The sequence below is a fragment of the Schistocerca gregaria genome, chromosome 5, assembly GCF_023897955.1.
Source record: "Schistocerca gregaria isolate iqSchGreg1 chromosome 5, iqSchGreg1.2, whole genome shotgun sequence".
Taxonomy (NCBI): Eukaryota; Metazoa; Arthropoda; class Insecta; order Orthoptera; family Acrididae; genus Schistocerca; species Schistocerca gregaria.
In genome coordinates, this window is record NC_064924.1 from 414,004,328 (window position 1) to 414,025,442 (window position 21,115).

The following is a 21,115-nucleotide window of genomic DNA, read 5'->3' on the forward strand; positions in this document are numbered from 1 at the left end:
AAGGCGGGTGTAACGTTGATGTTCAGTGCAGCGTTCTTTCACGGTGCGTGTGGTTTGACCTATGTAAGCCATACCACATTGGCACGGTATCTTGTAAATTCCGGCCTTTAGTAGTAACAGATTATCCTTTACTGATCCTACAAGGTCTGCAATCTTCGATGGTGGTCGGAAAACCACTTTTATCTGAAATTTTCGGAGGATTCTTGCTATTTTAAACGAAGTCTTGCCAACTAACGAAGAAAAAACTAGAGATTGTTCTGGCCTGTTCTCCTCTTTACCCACTTCCTGCTGTTTTAACTGTTAGTGCCCTGTTAATCTGCCGGATAGAATACCTATTTTCGGTGAATACTGAGGTAAGCTATCTAGATTTGTGACACTATGAGCTGTATGAACAAGTGTTTTAGCACACTCCTGGTTTTGCGACGGGTGATGGCAACTCGATGCTTGCCAATACAAGTCAGTATGAGTGGGCTTCCGATAAACTGAATGCCCTAGAGAACCACCATTCTTCCTTCGAACCAGGACAAACAACTATCTCTCTCTATTTCCACGGTGAACCGGATGTAGCTATGAATGCAGTTGAGGTGATGTAGAAACTCCATTAATTTGTCTTCTCTATGAGGCCACACTATGAAAATGACATCCACATACCTCCAAAAAGCCGGCCGGAGTGGTCGTGCGGTTCTAGGCGCCACAGTCTGGAGCCGAGCGACCGCTACGGTCGCAGGTTCGAATCCTGCCTCGGGCATGGATATGTGTGCTCAGAGCCATTTGAACCATTTTGAACCTCCAAAAAACTGTTGGTTTCAGGACAGCTGATTCAAGCGCTCTCTCCTCAAAATCCTCCATAAACAGGTTGGCCACCAAGGGAGACAGGGGGCTACCCATGGCGACACCGTCAGTCTGTTCAAAATATTCTTGATTAAACATAAAATAAGTTGAGGAAAGAGCGTGCATAAACAAAGCAGTGATATCAACAGGAAACATGTTTCCAATCAGTGTCAAAGAATCTGCAAGAAGAACTTTCGTAAAAAGTGAGACCACATCAAAACTTACTAGAAGATCTACACTGCTAAGACGAAGAGCCCCCAGTCTATTGATAAAATCAGTTGAATTTCGTGGGAAGTGCTCACATCACATCGAAACACATATCTTCGTTCTTAATAGTAGATTGAAGATACACGGGTTGAACAAAATATGTAAACATGTATCTTCGAACATAAATGCAGATGCTAGCCGAGCCTCCAGGCCGCGCTGTTGTATTTGACCACGAAAATGGCAACTGTGCAGTGTCCTCAGTACGTTTTAAGTATCAGTCGTGGTAAGAAAAGTGTTCTGTGTATTTTTGAGTCCATTATATCGAAGCTAACTGAATTAGAACGTGGAAAATAGTTGGATTCCTTATGGTTCGTGCTTCCGTAACCAAAGTAGCCGAAATGTTTGAGTGTTTCAAGAGGCACCATGTAAAAGATCCATACCGCATACTGGGAAAGCGGAGAAACGTCGCCTGCTAAGTCACAAAGGGGGCAAAGTGTGTGTTAAGTAACCGTAACGGACAGTCGTAGGAGAAAGTAAGAGGTTGAGAGCTGCAAACGGAATAATACTCTCGTGAATCCTGTCAGCACCAAAACAACACGATGGAGCTCTATAAGCTGGAATTCCAAAACCCCTCATCAGTGATTGAAACGCCTGTAACAGGAAATATGGTGCCGAGCGCATAAAGCCGGACTGGGGAGCAATGAAAGAAGGTCATTTAGTTAAATAATTCTTAACTTAATACTGTTTCTAACTTCTGACCCAGGTTACGTCCCAGTAGTGAAATATGGAGATGTTTCAGTGATGATTTGGACAGCGATTTAGTGGTATTCCGTGGAGACCATGGTTTCTCTGCAAGGTCGTGTTACCTTCAAGGCTTAAGCGATCATTTATAGCAGTTCAGATCCCTCCCATGGTACAATGTTTGTTTCCTAATGGTGACACTTATTTTATTTAGCGTATGGCGCTACACACATGATTTACACATATTACATTATGAAATTATATGATAAAATACACTATAAAATACATAAGTGAATGATACATATTCAGATAAAATATAATACATAAACACAATAAAAAGTAACATCACAGCAGATATTTTGCGTTACACAAGTCTTCAAATTCTGACGTCCAAATTGGCGATCCATTCGAGGCAGGGCATGTGGGGTTGAAGAAGTCAGACCGACTACCCTGCTAGGCTCTTAATTCACAGTCCTGGGCGATGTGCTGTATTGTTTGATTAGGTGCTCCACAATCACAGCTAGGGCTGGGAAGCTTTTCCCACTTGTGTAGATTGTGTGCACATAGTCCATGCCCTGTTCGGATTCTGTTTAGGCTTTTCCATAGCTGTCGTGGAAGTTCAAAGCCCTTAGGTTTCTCTGATAGTCAGATAAGTTCACGGTTGTCGGGGGAGGCACTATCACTCCAGCTCTCGTCCCATTTAGTATCCATGCTGAAGTTGGCAGCTGACAGTTGTTGGGCCAGTCTTAAAGGGGGATTTCTGGAGCGGAGTCGTGTTCATTCCAAAGCTGGGACATCTTCATGGATAAGAAGTAGGGGGTTATTCATTATTTTCGTATATTCCTTCATCAGAGCTTCCTGTCTTCGCAGGGAGGGAGGAGCTATATGACTAAGTGTTGGAAGCCAATATAGTGGGGTAGTGTTTATGCATCCAGCTATGGTTCTCATAGCAGCGTTGAGCTGGGTGTCCACCTTGTTTACATGCTTGCTGGTTAACCACGGTGGTGCACAGTACTCGGCTGCAGAGTACACTAAGGCGAGCGCAGAGATTCGTAGTGTGTCTGCTGCTGCTCCCCAGTTCGTGCTGCAGAGCTTCTGAATGAGGCTGTTGCCTGAGCGTATTTTATTGGATACATTTTCCAGGTGTCTTTTGAAGGATAATGTCCTATCTAGAGAAACCCCCAGGTACTTTGGATATGGCTGATATCGCAGTTGACTTATTCATATGAACCTTCAGCTCATATCCCGCCATTCTGTTGTTCAAATGAAAACAGCTGACTTCAGTCTTGGTGGGATTTGGTATTAGCCTCCATTTGACACTGCGATCCAAGACGACAGCGCCCTTGTTCACTCAGCGCGAGGACTGATTTTGTTAGTACGAGAATGAACTGCCACGTCTCCTCTGGCCACCACAGTCATCAGACCTCACTGTTATGAGCCTTTGTGGTCTACTTCGCAGAGAATGGTGCTTTATTGCTATCCACCTCCATCATCACTACCTGAACTTGCCATTACTTTGCAGGACGAAAGATATAAGATTCCCCTGAGAGACCTAAAGGACCTGTATTTATCCATTCCGAAACTACTGGAACCTGTTTTCAATATCAACAGATTTGCTACACCGTATTAGGCATGGTAATGTCTTGTGTTCTTGGTGTTTTCATATTTTTGTCCGCTCCCTGTGTATCTAGGGGTTAAACAGTTTCTATTGCATATCTGTTGCGCATCTTCGGGGTTTTGAATATTAAGTCCTCCCGTTCTTGGGCGTTTCACGTGAGCGGGCGTTGAGTTATTGTTTTGGTGCTCAGGAACGGGAGTGTGGAACAGACAGACAAAATAGTACAAAGTTCCAGCCGCAAAAAGTAGAAACGCCACATACTTCTTTCACAGAACCGTTACTTTTGTTCATAACTGATGCTGCCATATGTTGCGGCCGAAGCACGACGAAAAACTGCAGCCATACTCACACATCTACACTGATGGGCTGAAACATTGACAACTGCCCACCACGACGTTGCATGGCGCCTGGTGGCATTACGGGCACGTGACTTTATAACTAAAGTAGGTTAAAGGAGCAGACGGACGGGGTATCACCCCAGCGAAGATATGGACTGCAAATGGGAAAACCCATTGAGATAAGCGTCTCTAACAAATTGTAAATTATTATTAAGCAGAACCTGTCAACGAGAATCTCTAAAGCGGCGAAGCTGGTCGAATGTTTACATGCTAGTGTCGTGAAAATTTACGGAAAGAGGTAGAAAGACAGTCAGATTATCACTAGGCGCTAAGTGGTTGGACTTCCACGACTCTTCACAGAACGTAGGTTTTGGAGGCTAGTCCGCTCTGTAAAGTAGGATAGATGGTGATCTGTGGCATCTCTGCAGAAACAGCACAATGCTGGTGCACGCACAAGTGTTTTGGAACAGACGTTCATCGTACAATGTTGAGCATGGAGCTCAGCATCTGACCACCCCTACGTGTCCACAAGTTGACCCAAGGAAATCGTCAGTTGCGATTGCAGGGGCACGAGCCTATCGGGATTCGACCATCGATCAATGGAAACGTGTCGACTCTTCGGATGAATCACATTTTTGCTACGCTAGATCGATTGTAGTCTTCACAAACGCCGTCATCGAGGTGAACGGCAGCACGAAACGTGCTGCACGCCACGGACGCAAGGTGGTTGGAGAAATATTATGCTATGAAAGACGTTCTGCGCTTGCGTGGGACCTTGGGTAGTAATCGAAGACATGCTGACAGCTGCGAACCACCTGCATCCTTCCATGTTTGATGTCTACCCCTACGGTGATACCATATTTCAGCAGTATAATTGTCAGTGTCTCGGGGCCAGAACCGTTCTATTGTGGTTTGAGGAGCGTTATGGTGTACTCATGTTGACGTCTCGGCGACCAAATTCGCCAGATGTAAATCCTACTCAAACGGACATAGCTACTTATAAACAAAAATGAACGGGTTTTGTGTTAAAACCGACAGCGAGAAGGGAAATGCTGTTCTCTGCTGTGAAAATGTGTACTTTAGTGTTCTTTCTCGCAGTCCGTTTTAACTATGATAGCAGGACATTGAACCATTATACAAATTGTTTCTCCCATATACAGGGTGTACATAAAGTCCGGGAACACTTTCAATTATTTATTGCACAAGAACAAAACGTTGTACAGATGTCATACATATGGCATTTTGAGGAGAAACTCTGGACGTTTTTTTTTTACAAACATTTGATATGCGAATCATGAGTGGCACGGCAGACTTCAATACGGTAGTCGAATTCTTGCCATACCCGTCCCATCACGGCATCGTCGACTGTGGCAGTCGCTTCCCGTATTCTCTCCCGAAGCTCTGCTACATCACGTGGTAGAGGCGGTACATACACCAGATCTTTAAACTGTCCCACAGAAAAAAGTTATATGGAGTGAGATCTGGTGATTGGGGAGGTCTTTTCATGAAAAAGCTCGCTCTGCACCTGAACTCGCCATGTTTGCAACTAGCACTGAATATCGGCAAATTACCAAACTACGATGAGGCGGTATAGTGGAAAAAAACTTTCAGGGTTCCTCTTCAAAATGACATATGTTTGGTATCTGTACAATGTTTGGTTCTTCTGCAATAAATGATTGAAAATGTTCCCGAACTTTAGGTACACCCTGTACAGAATGTATACGTAAAGAGGTTCTTCCCACTTGAAGGCCTTCTCCCCCATCACTAAGCAAGCATTTCAAATCCATTAACCTGCCTTTACGGTCGGGATTAATATTTTAGGAGGGAAGCAAAAAATCGTAAGTATCTGAACCGGTACAAAGTGCGGTTGTAAACTCGCTTTTGAGTGCCCGAAATTAGTGTTATCATTTAGTGGAGTACTAAGGGTCGGTTTAATCCGGAGATAAAATCTCCTTTGTTATCCTCTACAAGTATCCACCCAGTACACGTGTCTTTTGACGAATGTTTCGGCGATTATCACAAGTCGCTTCCTTCGTTATATCCTAATGAAAGACACTGACAATAGTGTCCGAAACGTTGTTCATAATTTTACAATATGATGTGGTCTATAACGCAAAAGAATTTTATGGACGTCTTCGCTTTAGGGATGGCAATTATCGCCGAAACAACAGATTTTCAGTTATACTGCTTCTTTTCTCTCCATTTTAACGTGACTTAACACCGCTAAAACTAATCGGTTTCTGAAATAACCGATTTTCGGATTTTTTGGTATTGCTTCCAGTATTTCGAACAACGGTTGAGAAAATGTAATGGAGGCTGAGAAGTAGCAGATCATGGTCATAGGTGGTTGAGTCTTCGACAGAAATGGGTCTGATTTTCTCCAGGAAATATTGCGAAGATGAAGGAGACGGCCGTTGCGACAGTAAAAACGAAAGGTCTGAAGTTGGTGACTTCCCTGCATCGTCACTTTTGGTTGGTATCAATTTATCAGCCTGCAAGAACACAAAATTAAGGGTTGACTTGTTATCCCATGTCCGTGTTGGTAGCGCATGGTGCGCCTCGCTAGCTGCGCGGTCAGCGCGGCGGATTGCTAAGTGAAGGATCCCGAGTTCGATTCTGGGCTGGAAGGGAGAGTTTCTCCGCTCGGGACTGAGTGTTGTGTTGTCCGTACTTTCGTATCGTCGTAAGTGACAGTACTATTGAGATGGCTCAATGGGCACAGTCTAAATACCAATAAATATGTAGCACATCAATAAAATTGTAGGTACATCTATGAAATTTACCTGCTCTTCCAAGGAACACTATTGGATGAATCCTTATATCGTGTAGCCAGTTTGTTGTGCCTCCAGGCGGTTTTATCTTTTAAAGCAAATGGGGCACTGTACTTCATTGTTACAGCACTTTGTAAAACACTTCCAAACGAGAGCCGATACCGTTGTGCAATACATCTGGAGTCTGAAGACGACAGAGAAAAACTAATGTATAAACCAGATGGGGTAAGTCTCTCACACTGCACGTCCTCGCGTGCCTCAAATAGGCCGTGCCACTGAGAAAAAGTAACGTCCCTGCCATGCCATACCGATTCTTGTGTAATGCATCGAATGAATTCGCAATTGCGAATAATGACTATCATGGAATGACGACAGTAAAATTTTGTGCCGGACCGGGACTGGAACCCGAATTTCCCGCTTATCGCAAGCGGTCGACTTACTATTTGGCTATCCGTGCACGACTCCCGGCCACACCCAAATTTCCATACGTCGTCCGTCAGCCATGCGTCTACGACCTGTTATTTATTACTATATCTCTGTCGTTTACCAACCATGGCTGGACAGACTGCGTCACAAATACAATGTTTATCAACTAACATTTATACAACACCATATACAAAATTTATATTACAAATTAAAGAAAATATTTCTGCAGTGCACAAAAACACATATAACATAGAGGGAATGAAATATATCTAAACAGGAAAGTAAAACTTCATAGCAGCAAATGAAAATACCATAAAGGAAAATGTTTACAAGTCCCTGTAGATCACACACACAAAGTTTCATTTTGGCAAAATATGTACTTTAAGTAAAACACAAAATTAAATACTCTTACATCCATCATGTATATTCCCGTACAGGTCAGACGCTGTACTTGAAAGTCCCATGCAACATTTCGGGACATAAATACGATATCGCAGTGCCTGTGCTATTCTGATTGCGATGCAAAGTTCCTCTGGACATGCATGCATGTCCAGAGGAACTTCGCATCGTGATCAGAATAACACAGGCACTGCGATATCGTGTTATGTAACGTGTTTGTGGCTAGTTTGTAACTGTAGGAATTGGTATTAAAATAATGCTGACCACTTTTCTCATTTACTATAATAATCCAATACTTCAAAGCGATGAAAATTTTATGAAAAAACATCATGCTTCTTTTTTAAGTTTTGTTTAGAAACCAAGAAATTTAGCACAGCTGCTATTGCAAATTGATATGTCAGTACTTTTACCCGGTTGTCAGTAAAAAACGAGAAAAAGTTGTTATAACAGAGGCCAAGCAAATACTGATAAACACCCCTTATTTAGAATCAACATACCGATATCGTTTTCAGCCGGTCGGCTTTCCCATGCCGACTTCGCCTTTGTTCAGCAGATGTAGCCGGAAAACTGATACTACTGAATGGATTGGGAACTCGCGGATGAAATAAACATTTGGTGGCACCACTTTGACTTGTCTGCCACGTCGCTGTTGGGGTGTACGGCACGGACGGCGAGCGCCAGCGGGGCGTTGTTTTTCTTCGAGCGCAGTTTCCAGATCAACAGCAGAAAACAGTCGTCCTAGGGAAAGGGAGGGGGAGAAAGAGAGAGAGAGAGGGAGAAAGGGAGAGGCGGGCGCGGCGACTCGGAAGCGCCAACTGGCGCGTCTCCGCAATCGATATCCGGCCGCCTGGGCCAGCGCCGCGGGCCTGACGAGGACCAAGGACCAAGGACGGAGGACGAGGTGACGCGACGCGACGCGACGCCGCTCCGGGACGTGGCGTCGCTCTCTGGACGCTTCGCCCGCTGGGGCCGCACCAAGCTCACCAGGCGAACCGCACTGGCAAGATCCACTGCCGCTTTCAGAACTGTTGCACCCCTAAGGGGCAGTCAAATGAAAACGAGGTATCTATTGTTTCAAAAATAATCGCCATAACTGTTAATACATTAATCCCAGACAAGACGGTCAACGCCTTCGTGGAAAAAAGTTTGCAGTTGCCTACAGAACCATGATTGTACCCAGGCATGCACCTCTTCGTATGATGCAAGCATGTCCACGTGTTGTCAAGCTTGTTTCGAGTACGCTGCAGAAGTTTCGCTGGGAAGCCCGTAACACATCCCAAAACCTCCCTACAGTCCCAGGCAACTTTGGAGCCCTGAAGAACGACTTTCGTGGTCGTCGATTTGCTTCCGACAAACAGGTGCACGCCTGGATAGAATCATGATTCATGAATGCGTTAGTCGCCCTGTCTCACAGTTGGATAAATCCGTTAGTATTTATGGCAATTACTTCTGAAATAATAAACAGTTTACTTGCTTTTTCCATCTGTCTCGTTTTCATTTGCTTTGCCCTTATATATGTCTATATGAACCCTGCAGGTACGTACAGGCTGACAATTATTCAGCTATATGAAATAAAATCCTCATAATTTCTGAACGGTTTGCGTTAGGACGTTCAAATTGAACTGTTGGTCGCAGGGCATGATGGGAATTAGTATGCGCATATGTGCTTTGGTTTAGCGACGAAACCCAGTTTTAACTATATATGAAGGTAGTATCTATTCCCGAAAGAACAGTTACCGTTGATGACCTTGCAGCTTTCGTTAGAATGAAATGATAATTAAATGGACACCCTAGCTGCAAAGAGGCGTTGATATACTTCATTGGGGACATGTTGAAAATGTGTGCCCCGACCGGGACTCGAACCCGGGGTCTCCTGCTTACATGGCAGACGCTCTATCCATCTGAACCACCGAGGGCGCAGAGGATAGTGCGCCTGCAGGGACTCATCCCTTGCACGCTCCCCGTGAGACCCACATTACCAACATGTCCACACCACTACATTCGTAGTGGGCCTAATAGGTGTTTGCCCATCATACTCATTACTCGTGGCAGATTAATCTACCAAGTCTCGTAAGAGTGTGGGCATAGCATGTGCGTTCGTACAAGTAGGTCAATGGCCGGGAAGACATATTTTAACTATATATGAAGGTAGTATCTGCTCCCGAAAGAACAGTTACCGTTGATGACCATGCAGCTTTCGTTAGAATGAAATGATAATTAAACGGACACCCTAGCTGCGAACAGGCGTTGATATACTTCACTGGGGACATGGGCAAAGATCTATTAGGCGCACTACGAATGTAGTGGTGTGGACATGTTGGTAATGTGGGTCTCACGGGGAGCGTGCAAGGGATGGAGTCCCTGCAGGCGCACTATCCTCTGCGCCCTCGGTGGCTCAGATGGATAGAGCGCCTGTCATGTAAGCAGGAGATCCCGGGTTCGAGTCCCGGTCGGGGCACACATTTTCAACATGTCCCCAACGAAGTATATCAACAGCTAGGGTGTCCATTTAATTATCATTTCATTTAAACCCAGTTTTATTTGGATGGGTTCGTTAAGAGGCAAAATGGCGCCTTTGGGGGAATGAGAATCCGCATTTCGAGATTGAGAAGTCTCTTCACCTTCAAAGGGTGCTATGTGGTTTGCAATTTCCTGTCACGGAGTATATAGTATAGTGCCCCATCGGGACCATCCGACCGCCGTGCAATCCTCAGATGAGGATGCGGATAGGTGAGGCGTGTGGGCAGCACACCGCTCTCCCGGTCGTTATGATGGTTTTCTTTGACCAGAGCCGCTACTATTCGGTCGAGTAGCTCCTCAGTTGGCATCACGAGGCTGAGTGCACCCCGTCACGGAATAATCAGTGCGATATTCCTTGATGGCACAGTGACTATCGAACGGTACGTGAAGGATTCGGAAGATGATTTCATCCCCGTTATCCAAAGTGACTCGACGGAACTCGACCCCGTCGAAGCAGGAGAGTGTTTGATGACCTGGAGGAGCACTTTGTGGACCGCATTCTGGGTCTGAGGTACCCGGAGGCCACAGGCCTAGGCCGCGATTGACCTCCATGTTCTCCGGATCAGAACACACGCGACTCCTTATTGTGGGGCTGTGGCAAGTACAGCAATAACCCCAAAACCATTGCTGAGCTGAAACAAGCCGTACAGGAGGTCATCGACAGGATCGATGTTCCGACATGTTATCGGGTCATACAGAATTTCGCTATTCGTCGGCGCCACGTCATCGCCAATGATGGCAGGAATATCGACCATGTCACGGCCTAAATCCGAATACCTGTAGTGACGATGACATATTGAATAAAGTGTGTGCACGCTGTAGTTTGCAACTAATTTTTGTTTATTTTATCACATAGTTCAATAACCTTGTACATACGTTCCACATCTCCTGCTAAACCCACTGAGTCGATTTTAACGAAACTAGGTGCACATACCAGTTGTTGTCTGTAGAGAATCATTGTGGGGGCAAGGTGCATCTACGTTCCATAGTGGGCCGTTGGGGTGAGAAGCATGACTGTGACAAGTTCAAAATGTCCAAATGTGTGTGAAATCTTATGGGACTTAGCTGCTAATGTCATCAGTCCCTAAGCTTACACACTACTTATCCTAAATTATCCTAAAGACAAACACACACACCCATGCTCAAGGGAGGACTCGAACCTCCGCCGGGAGGAGCCGCACAGTCCATGACTGCAGCGCCATAGACCGCTCGGCTAATCCCGCGCGGCGAAAATGATTCGATGAACCATCTGCCAGGGACTTCACTGTGGATTAGAAACTAATTATGGAAATGTAGCCATGAAAAAGGTTTTCTAAAGCTTAAATTTGCAGTGAGAAAACCTTGTTCCATGACGTCCACAATCATTAGCGTGTCATGCACGCGAGCAAGTGAACAACATTCGCAGCGCGCACGTGTCGTATCAGCGTTCCCGGTCAGACGACAGCGCGTTCTGGGAAGAGGCACCAACCCGCGCTTCGCTTCTCCCGTACACACGCGGTTTGTCGCTGCTATTTAATAAATGCCTGTGCGCCGCGCGCTTCCCGGATTCTTGCGCGCAGAGCTGCCTCCACCGGCGGCATATTTCAGCCGCAAGTATTGCTCTCCTACGCGGAGAGTTTGTTCCCTTCTCTTGGGCGCCGCCTTTGTGTACGGCGGCAGCTGCGGCGGCGCGCCGCCTGGGCGACTCCTGCGGCCGGGCCACGCAGCGCAGCGCAGCGCCTGTGTGCGACCTCAGCGCGAGAGGCCGCCCGGAGTGCCGCGCCGTAATTACGAGGGCGCTTTGAGAGACATCCTGACCTCAAGCACACCTCTCCGCCCGCCGGCGCGCTCTCTGCCGCTGTGCGCCCCAAACTGCCTTTTAGAGAGAGAGAGAGCCAACCTCTTTCTCCTGCTATAGTAGGTAGGCCAGCTCCCTACAAAAGCGCATTCTCAGACATAAACCGCGCAGGAACTACTCGATTAGGAGCGCGTAAAGACTGGAATGCCAACACTTGTTAGCAGTTTACCAGAGGCAGCAACTGATGCCGTATACATTGCATTCCGTCAGAAAGACTTTACTTTCTTAGGTTGCCATCTCTCTTGACGCGACATCCACAACTGTTATTCATCATGAATGATAAAATCAGCTACAGTTATAAAAATTATTTACTTCTAAAACGGAAACTACAACCTGGTTTCAGAACATGTATCCCATCTTCAGATGCACCCACAAAATTTGTACGAGTGAATTTTTTTTTTCTTTTTTTGATCTTATGGGACTTAACTGCTAAGGTCATCAGTCCCTAAGCTTACACACTACTTAACCTATTAAAAATAATTAAACCACAAGCATTGATGTAAGGCAGCAGTCAGATGGTTTCCAGAATAAAATTGAGATCCTAGCTGCCTGACTTAGCAAGCGACTAACTGCTAAGGTCATCAGTCCCTAAGCTTACACACTACTTAACCTAAATTATCCTAAGGACAAACACACGCACCCATGCCCAAGGGAGGACTCGAACCTCCGCCGGGACCAGCCGCACACTCCATGACTGCAGCCCCTTAGACCGCTCGGCTGTACGAGGGTAATCCCAAAAGTAAGCTCTCCCGTCTCCTATTTTTTTTTAATAAGTACATAGACCTGTTTATTTCTACAATGGTTTACATCAGTTTACAGCTCGAACATTTAGCTATTTTTCGACATAATCACGATCTCTGTCGTTGCATTTTTGTAGACGCTGTTGCAGTTTTTGTATGCCCATGTCATTAACAGCTCGCCGCTATGCTGTTCGGAAAGTTATGAACCACTTCTTTCACCTTGTCGTCGGAGCTGAATCGCTTGCCGGCAAAATGTTCTTTTAACCTAGGGAATAAGCGCTGGACGCAAGTCAGGACTATAGCGTGGGTGGGTGATTATGTTCCACTGAAACTGTTGCAGCAGAGCAATGGTTTGCCGAGCGATGTGTGGGCGTTGTCATGGAGGAAATGTGTACACCTTTGCTCAACATTCCTCTTCTCCGGTTCTGAATTGCCCGTTTGAGTTTTTTCAGAGTCTCACAGTACCTGTCAGCGTTAATTTTAGTCCCAGAGATTCAGCTCCGTCGACGAGGTGAAACAAGAGGTTCATAACTTTCTGAACAGCATGGCGGCGAGGTGGTATGACTTGGGCATACAAAAACTGCCACAGTGTCTACAAAAATGCATCGACGGAAATGCCGAAAAATAGCTAAACGTTCAAGCAGTAAACTGATGTAAACCATTGTAGAAATAAACAGGTCTATGTACTTACAAAAAATAGGAGACCTTACTTTTGGGATTACCCTCGTATATAAGTAATGATACCTGTCCACAGGGTTAAGACAGTCAAAGCAAAACAGAACCAACAGAAATTCTTAGGAAGACATAACCCTACACGTAAGCGTTCTCGCGTCCCACGCCCGGGTTCCCGGGTTCGATTCCCGGCGGGGTCAGGGATTTTCTCTGCCTCGTGATGACTGGGCGTTGTGTGCTCTCCTTAGGTTAGTTAGGTTTAAGTAGTTCTAAGTTCTAGGGGACTGATGACCATAGATGTTAAGTCCCCTAGCGCTCAGACCCATTTGAACCATTTGAACTTACACCTAAATTGAAATCTGAATCCACAAACGATGCGTAACTGAGCTTAAAATACATTAAACTATTTTAAAGTAGTGCCGTCTGTCACGAGAGTGGTTTGAAAAGTTCTTGGAATCACCATGAGAGGTGAGCGCTAGCGCAGCGAGTTTTTCACGTGACATTCACTGGACTGTTGCATCTAAACACATGGACGTGGATCTGTTGTTGTTCCTGCGTAATGATTTGTGAAGATGTAGTTAATCGAGATTCGAGCAGTAATTAAGTACTGCGTAATGAAAGGTATGGGACCGTTGCTAATCACAATATATATAAATGACCTAAAATAAACACCGGAAGTTCACTGAGGCTTTTTGCGGATGATGCTGTAGTATATCGAGAGGTTGTAACAATGGAAGATTGTACTGAAATGCTGGATGATCTGCAACGAATTGACGCATGGTGCAGGGAATGGCAACTGAATCTCAATGTAGACAAGTGTAATGTGCTGCGAATACATAGAAAGAAAGATCCTTTATCATTTACCTACAGTATAGCAGGTCAGCAACTGGAAGCAGTTAATTTCAAAATTATCTGGGAGTAGGCATTAGGAGTGATTTAAAATGAAATGACCATATAAAATTAATCGTCGGTAAAGCAGATGCCAGACTGAGATTCATTGGAAGAATCCTAAGAAAATGCAATCCGAAAACAAAGGAAGTAGGTTACAGTACACTTGTTCGCCCACTGCTTGAATACTGCTCAGCAGTGTGGGATCCGTACCAGATAAGGTTGATAGACGAGATGGAGAAGATCCGACGGAGAGCAGCGCGCTTCGTTACAGGATCAGTTAGTAGATGATAGATAAACCCCAGTATAAGACTCTCCAAGAGACGCTCAGTAGCTCGGTACGGGCTTTTGTTGAAGTTTCGAGAACATACCTTCACCGAGGAATCAAGCATTATATTGCTCCCTCCTACGTATATCTCGCGAAGAGACCGTGAGGATAAAATCGGAGAGATTAGAACCCACACAGAGGCATACCGACTGTCTTTCTTTCCACGAAAAATACGAGGCCTGGAATAGAAAGAAAAACCGGTAGAGGTACTCAAAGTACCCTCCGCCACACACAGTCAAGTGGCTTGCGGGATATGGATGTAGATGTAGATATAGATGTAGAAAGCAAAGAACATCCATGCCGATTTCCAGAATACAATGTGGGATTCTCCTCCTTCATATTCAACTGTTGCCAAGTGGACAAATGAATTTAAATTTGGTCGGGAGAGCTTAGATGATGATTTGCGCAGTGGTCGGCCAAGATGTGTCACTATTCCAGAAATCATTGCAAAAGTGCACAAATTGGTCATGGAGCATCGCCGATTGAAAGTGCGTGAAATTCCTCACGCTTGTCAGAATACATCCGACAGGTATATCACATTTAAATGAAATTAGAAATGAAAAAAATATCTGCGAGATGGATGCCGCGACTGTTGACGTTGGATCAAAAACATTTGCCGTCGCCATGGGAAAATTACAGGAACTAAGGTATGATTTGCTGCCACACCCGCCTTGTTCACCCGATATGGCTCCGTCAAACTTCGATCTCTTCCCAAAACTGAAAATTTTTCTTGGTGGACAAAGACTGACTTAAAACGAAGAATTGATAGCCGGAGTTGACAACTATTTTGCAGGTCTGGAGGAAACTCATTTTCGAGATGGGATCAAGGCACTGGAACATCGTTGGACCATGTGCATTATTCTACAAGGAGACTGCATTGGAAAATAAAAAAAATGTTTTAGTGATGTAAGTACTTTATTTCCATTCCGTTCCGAGAACTTTTCAAACCACCCTCGTACATCCCCTTCACAGGACACCCTCTTGAATCCAAGGTCTGCCAGGAAGTCTGTCGCATAGGAGGACCTCTATAAAACGACGAAGATCCCCAATTAAAATACCGGAAACAACCATTAAATGGAATAAAATATACAAAGCGTTAATGCCCGAATCCCCAAACAAAACTTACAACTGCGCGGGCTTAGGAGCGGGGCCCATATGAATTCGTGTGAAAGTCGAACAGCGGCCTTACGAACACTGAAACGTCTAGAAAAGTGTTACGTAGACGGTGCCCCTAAAGGCATGTGTGAAAACAACGTAACCCCCTGAGTAAAGTTTGCGTTTGACCGTCGGAAGGCGTCTGCAGTCCACTCGATTACGTGACACGCACACGGGCGCTCCCGCCGTCATTTCAACTTCCGCTTGTGCTTAGTACAGGTTTGGCGGGTGTCTGTGCAGCACTGGTGAGTCGAAAACGTAATTTTGCGGAGCACACCAACTGTCGTCTCTCCGTCGAAACACAAGGATAACTACTGCCGCCTACCAAATCGATAGTACAACCTTCAGTAATTTTACTACACTTCTAAGGTTTTCACTTGAATCACGCTCCTCGTACATTGCCTGTAATGTTGCCTCAGAAGTCTACCGATTTTTTCAGTGATTTGACCATCGGAACTACTCATGTGAGGTGTGCTTCTTTTCTTGTCGGTCTACAACCCCCACAGACGTGATTGATTCAGGAATCACATCAGTGAATGAGTTTCTGAAGAATTTATTTTTACAACGAGTCTTTAAACTTACGCAGCACCCACAGGCTACCGGCTATGAGGAACAAGGTTGAGAAAAGACTGCACTCGTAAATAGGAGGAGCGGATTTCAGATGGCATCTGCCTACGCTGCTGTAGGTTTTCTGTGGTTTCTCTAATTCCACTGAGGCAAATACGTGGATTCTGTTAGATTGGGTTCTTAGCGTTTTTCCATAGGTTCAGATAACACAAGACATACACATAACAGAGACTTAAGTGATCAGTAATACATTCTCCTTGACCGTTTACAACAGTCTGCTAACGTTGTGGTAACATTTCGATTCCAGGACTGTATAAATCACGTGGTTTTGAGGCGAAGAACTCGTCGAGTCATGTGTGGAGCATATTTTCATCCGGAAAGGAAGTTCCTTGAAGGTTGTTCGATAGTGGGCGTATAAGGTGAAAATCTGAGTATGCAAGATCAGGTTAATAAGTTGGGTATGGAATGACTTCCCAACGCAACTCCTGCATAGTGTTTTTTGTCATTCTAGCAGAATATAGGCTGGCGTTATCGTGGAGTAGCATCACTTCAATCTTCCTGCTCGATGTTCTTGGACTGCCTCGGCAAGACGTATCAGCTGTTGATGATAAATGTATAAATGTCACCAGTGATGGTTGCACCTCTGGGAAGCAATTCGCAGTACACTACACCGTTATGTTTTGTGAATGTGTGCGGGTCTTCGTATGGGGAGTTGCTGCTTCGTTTGGGCTCTCAACCATTCCTTTCTTTCCCCTATGTTAGTATAAAGACACAATTTCTCGCCACCAGTAAGGATACAGGAACACGAGCCAATTGATGACGAGCAAGCAGAGATGCACATATGGCTACCGACAGATGTTTGTGATTTTGGCATAGAGCATGCGGTGCACATACTACATCCGAGTTTTGAACCTTCCCCATTGCATGCAACTATCGCATAATGTTGGCATGATCACAGTTGAACACATTTGCCACTTGTCGAGTACACTGACGTGGACCATCTTCAACAAACCCCGAAGGTCGTCCTGAACGAGCAGGATCACTAATGTCAAAACGATCCTCCTTAAAACGAGAAAATCGTGTTCTTGCCGGCTGCGTCCAGTGAAATTATCCCCATATACGGCGCAAATGATTCTGCTGCCCCCACTGCTGTCACCCGTCTATTGAACTCAAACGGAAGAATATGTCGGAAAATGTTCCGATTTCTCCACTCGGCACTCCCATTATCTGGCGTCCGCTGCTCCACTCACGGGTGACCTTGCCCAACTTTGCTAACGGCCCAGCACGGCTCGTCGTCGCTCGTGCCATCGAGTTTCGGCCAGCAGGCGAGCAGAAATTTCCCTCCAGTGACAGGAGAGCGGCGCGTCCCACTCCGCGCCGCTAGAGCAATTTCCGGCAAGTGGCCGGCGCTTCCGCCGCGGCCGCGGCCGCGGCCGCCGACACGGCTCCCGCTCGCTCACACGCCGGGTCTCGGCGACGACGGCGTTTAATTAGCGCCCGTCCCCACAGACAGCTCGCAGCCGCGCCGCCGCTGCTGGACAAACGCCGAGCTACACACGCGACGTCGGCGAAATTCTGCGGTGCACGACGGCGTAGACAGCGCCTCTACTGCCCACAGCGACATCGAAAAGAATTTGAAGTAGACTTGTAAAACTACCGTATGCTACCGTAGACTGCCGTGACTGAGCGTAGACTGCAGTAAATCATAAAATTTCTTACTTATAACTGCGCTATGGTAACGCTCTTCGCACTGCTCACTGTTAGTATTTTAAATTGTATAGTTAGCAAACAGCCATTGTACAAGGCTGTTGCTTAGCATAAATTTTGATTAAATCGAATATGACTGAGACAATAACTTACTGAGGAAATTAGTTAATCAGAAATAACATGGTGCTGGGAACTGGCATTGACTTCGGGTAAGTAACAATTTGGAACTGACTTTAAAACGTTTATTTTGACTCTTTGAACATTAATAATGCTAACAATTAACACACTCAACAAACTGATCATGCATTAACAATTAGCTGTTCAAAATCATTTGATGTGAGTGCTGTACATTGTCTCAATCATAACTTACGAATATGCTCACTACATTAGTAACAAAACAACTTTGTTTGCCTTAATTATTTCTAACTTATGTTGAGATTCGTTTTACAGTTCGCAAATATCATAGTAACTCGCAAATAAAAAAAATCATTACTGCCCGTAGCGAGTAAGTATATATCCAGCACACATGTTTTTACACTTGAGAGTCCTCCATACATCTCTCGATCTAAAGTTGCTCTCACATTAACCGAAACGCTTTGAATCAGCGATCACTGTTGAGCAGCGACGGTACTACACTATCTCTTGTCCAATATAATATTCTCTTACAAAACTTGAATTAATTTTCCCTGTGTATAAACCTTTCATCACATTCTCTGACCAAATGTGTTCTCATTTTACTTTTTAGATGTGTGATGGTGGAACTAAATCCGAAACGCGTAAACTGAGCTGTGTGAATAACAGAGTCATTTTTCACCCGCTGTATCACTTTTTTGAAGCGACTGATTCAGCTCCAATACAGTACCACATGATAACACCACAAGAGCGTGGACGGGACATAAAGCCATAAGCTTGTCCCCTTCCTTCCTTATCGACATCGATGTGGTACTCTGTGTTCCCGGACTGATTCAGTAAACTGCCTACTAGTACAAGTACGTCCTTCAGAGCTATGATACGGTCGGGTGCTGCAGAGGGCGGACGCCTCCGGGCGGCGACCGGTTGCTCACTATTTCGGAGCACCTCTCCGAGGTTCCTGGCGGTCAGCCGAGAGAGACTGAGTCACAGCGGGCGGCACTGACCTGCCGTTCGCTGTGGACACGCCCTGCGCCGCACACGCGATACTGTCCGCTTAGACAACTGTGCGTTGTCGTTCCACACGAAGTCGCTTCTCAGGGGTCCGGTAATTCTACTAATTACTAGGTAATATCCTAAATACACACATCAAAAAAAAGTTTAGCATCACCCCGGTTCCCATAACTCCTGAAGATAGACGTGGACTGTGGATATTGTATCACACAGTCCCTTTGACGGTTCAGAGACGTCACTAAACCCGCCCAAAGCTGTAAACAACCATGCATGAGCAGTGGATACTAGACGGAGGGGGCCCGGCAGCCGATAAGTTCCATTCATTCCACCAGGAAGGAGGTACACAGGTCGTGTTGTCTGTAGTTCAACCATGCCTACACGGTCAATACCGCGGGTCGATCGCGTCCGCATTGTTACTTTGTGCCAGGAAGGGCTCTCAACAACAGAAGTGTCCAGGCATCTCCGAGTGAACCAAAGCGATGTTGTTCGGACATGGAAGAGATACAGAGAGACCGGAACTGTCGATGACATGCCTCTCTCAGGCCGCCCAAGGGCTACTACTGCAGTGGATGACCTACGGATTATGGCGCGGATGAGCCCTGACAGCAACGACATCATTCTGAATAAAGCTTTTCGTGCAGCCACGGGATGTCGTGTTACGATTCAAACTGCGGGCAATAGGTTGCATGATGCGCAACTTCACTCCCGACGTCCATGCGAGGTCCATCTTTGCAACTACGACACCATGCAGCGCGGTACAGATGGGCCCGACTACATGCCGAATGGACAGCTCAGCATTGGCATCACGTTCTCTTTACCGATGAGTGTCGCATATGCCTTCAACCAGACAATCGTCGGAGACGTGTTTAAAGGCAAACCGGTCAGGCTGTACGCCTTAGACACAGTGTCCAGTGAATGCAGCAAGATGGAGGTTCCCTGCTGTTTTGGGGTGGCATTATGTGGGGCCGACGTACGCCGCTGGTTGTCATGGAAAGCGCGGTAACGGCCGCACGATACGTCAATGCCATTCTCCGACCGGTAGTGCAAGCATATCGGCAGCATATTTGCTAGAGCATTCTTCTTCATGGACGACAATTCAAGTCTTGTGAATGACTTCCTTCAGGATAACGAAATCGCTCGACTAGAGTGGCCGGAATGTTCTTGAAATGTACCATATCGAACATGCCTGGGGTAGATTGAAAAGAGATGTTTATGGACGACGTGATTTTTGCTAGGCATTCTTCTTCATGGACGACAATTCAAGTCTTGTGAATGACTTCCTTTAGGATAACGTAATCGCTCGACTAGAGTGGCCAGAATGTTCTCATATCGAACATGCCTGGGGTAGATTGAAAAGAGCTGTTTATGGACGACGTGACCAACCAACCACTCTGAGGGATCTACGCCGAATCGCCGTTGAGGAGTGGGACAATCTGGATCAACAGTGCCTTGATGAACTTGTGGATAGTATGCCACGATGAATACAGACATGCATCAATGCAAGAGGATGTGCTACTAGGTGTTAGAGGCGCCGGTGTGCGCAGCAATCTGGAACACTACCTCTGAAGGTCTCGCTGTATGGTGGTACAACATCCAATGTGTGGTTCTCATGAGCAATAAAAAGGGCGGAAATTATGTTTATGTTGATCTCTCTTCCAATTTTCTGTACAGGTTCCGGAACTCTCGGAACCGAGGTATTGAAAAACTTTTCGAGGTGATCCAAATTTCCTGTCTGTCACTAGCAATGATTTTTTTTTTGTTCATGAAAATATTCCATAAGTAGTTTCTTCCGTCGAAATTAAGATGTAAGGGGAGTTTGATTTTTTATGCGGATGTTTTGGGACACTTCGTAAACGTGCGGCTTATTTGCGATAAGGATTCAACTCCCACGATAAGGTCAAAAGATTCGTTCAGATGTATAGACCCGAATGAATTTGCCCTGAAGATGGCCAGTGAGATACACAGGTTACAGTAGTACTCCATTTTCTGTTCTGTTATACGGGTAACAGGCTCCTCTTCCCTCGACAGCATCTGCAAGGAGGAAAAGTTTGATTCTTAAGTCTCGTCGATAGCGAGGTTATTAGAGATAATAGTTGGCAGTTTCAGAAATGTGAATGAAGAAAACGGCGTTACTCTTATCAGACAGGGGGAAAAAAACTCTCCAATCACTTTCAGTGATTTACGCAAACCGCTGGAGGTCTGACTTTCGACGGCGCAGATGGAGCAA

General features: G+C 45.6%; 1 protein-coding gene and 2 non-coding genes across 4 annotated transcripts in view; 2 read left to right on the plus strand and 1 right to left on the minus strand.

The window, feature by feature from the left end:
- Positions 1 to 21,115, plus strand: part of LOC126272269 (mediator of RNA polymerase II transcription subunit 20) — a 526,313-nt gene that overhangs the window by 397,320 nt on the left and 107,878 nt on the right. The gene's annotated exons all lie outside the window — the stretch shown is intronic.
- Positions 9,174 to 9,248, minus strand: Trnat-ugu (transfer RNA threonine (anticodon UGU)). Its single transcript has one exon. It is a non-coding gene; the product is annotated as a tRNA-Thr (tRNA).
- Positions 9,715 to 9,789, plus strand: Trnat-ugu (transfer RNA threonine (anticodon UGU)). Its single transcript has one exon. It is a non-coding gene; the product is annotated as a tRNA-Thr (tRNA).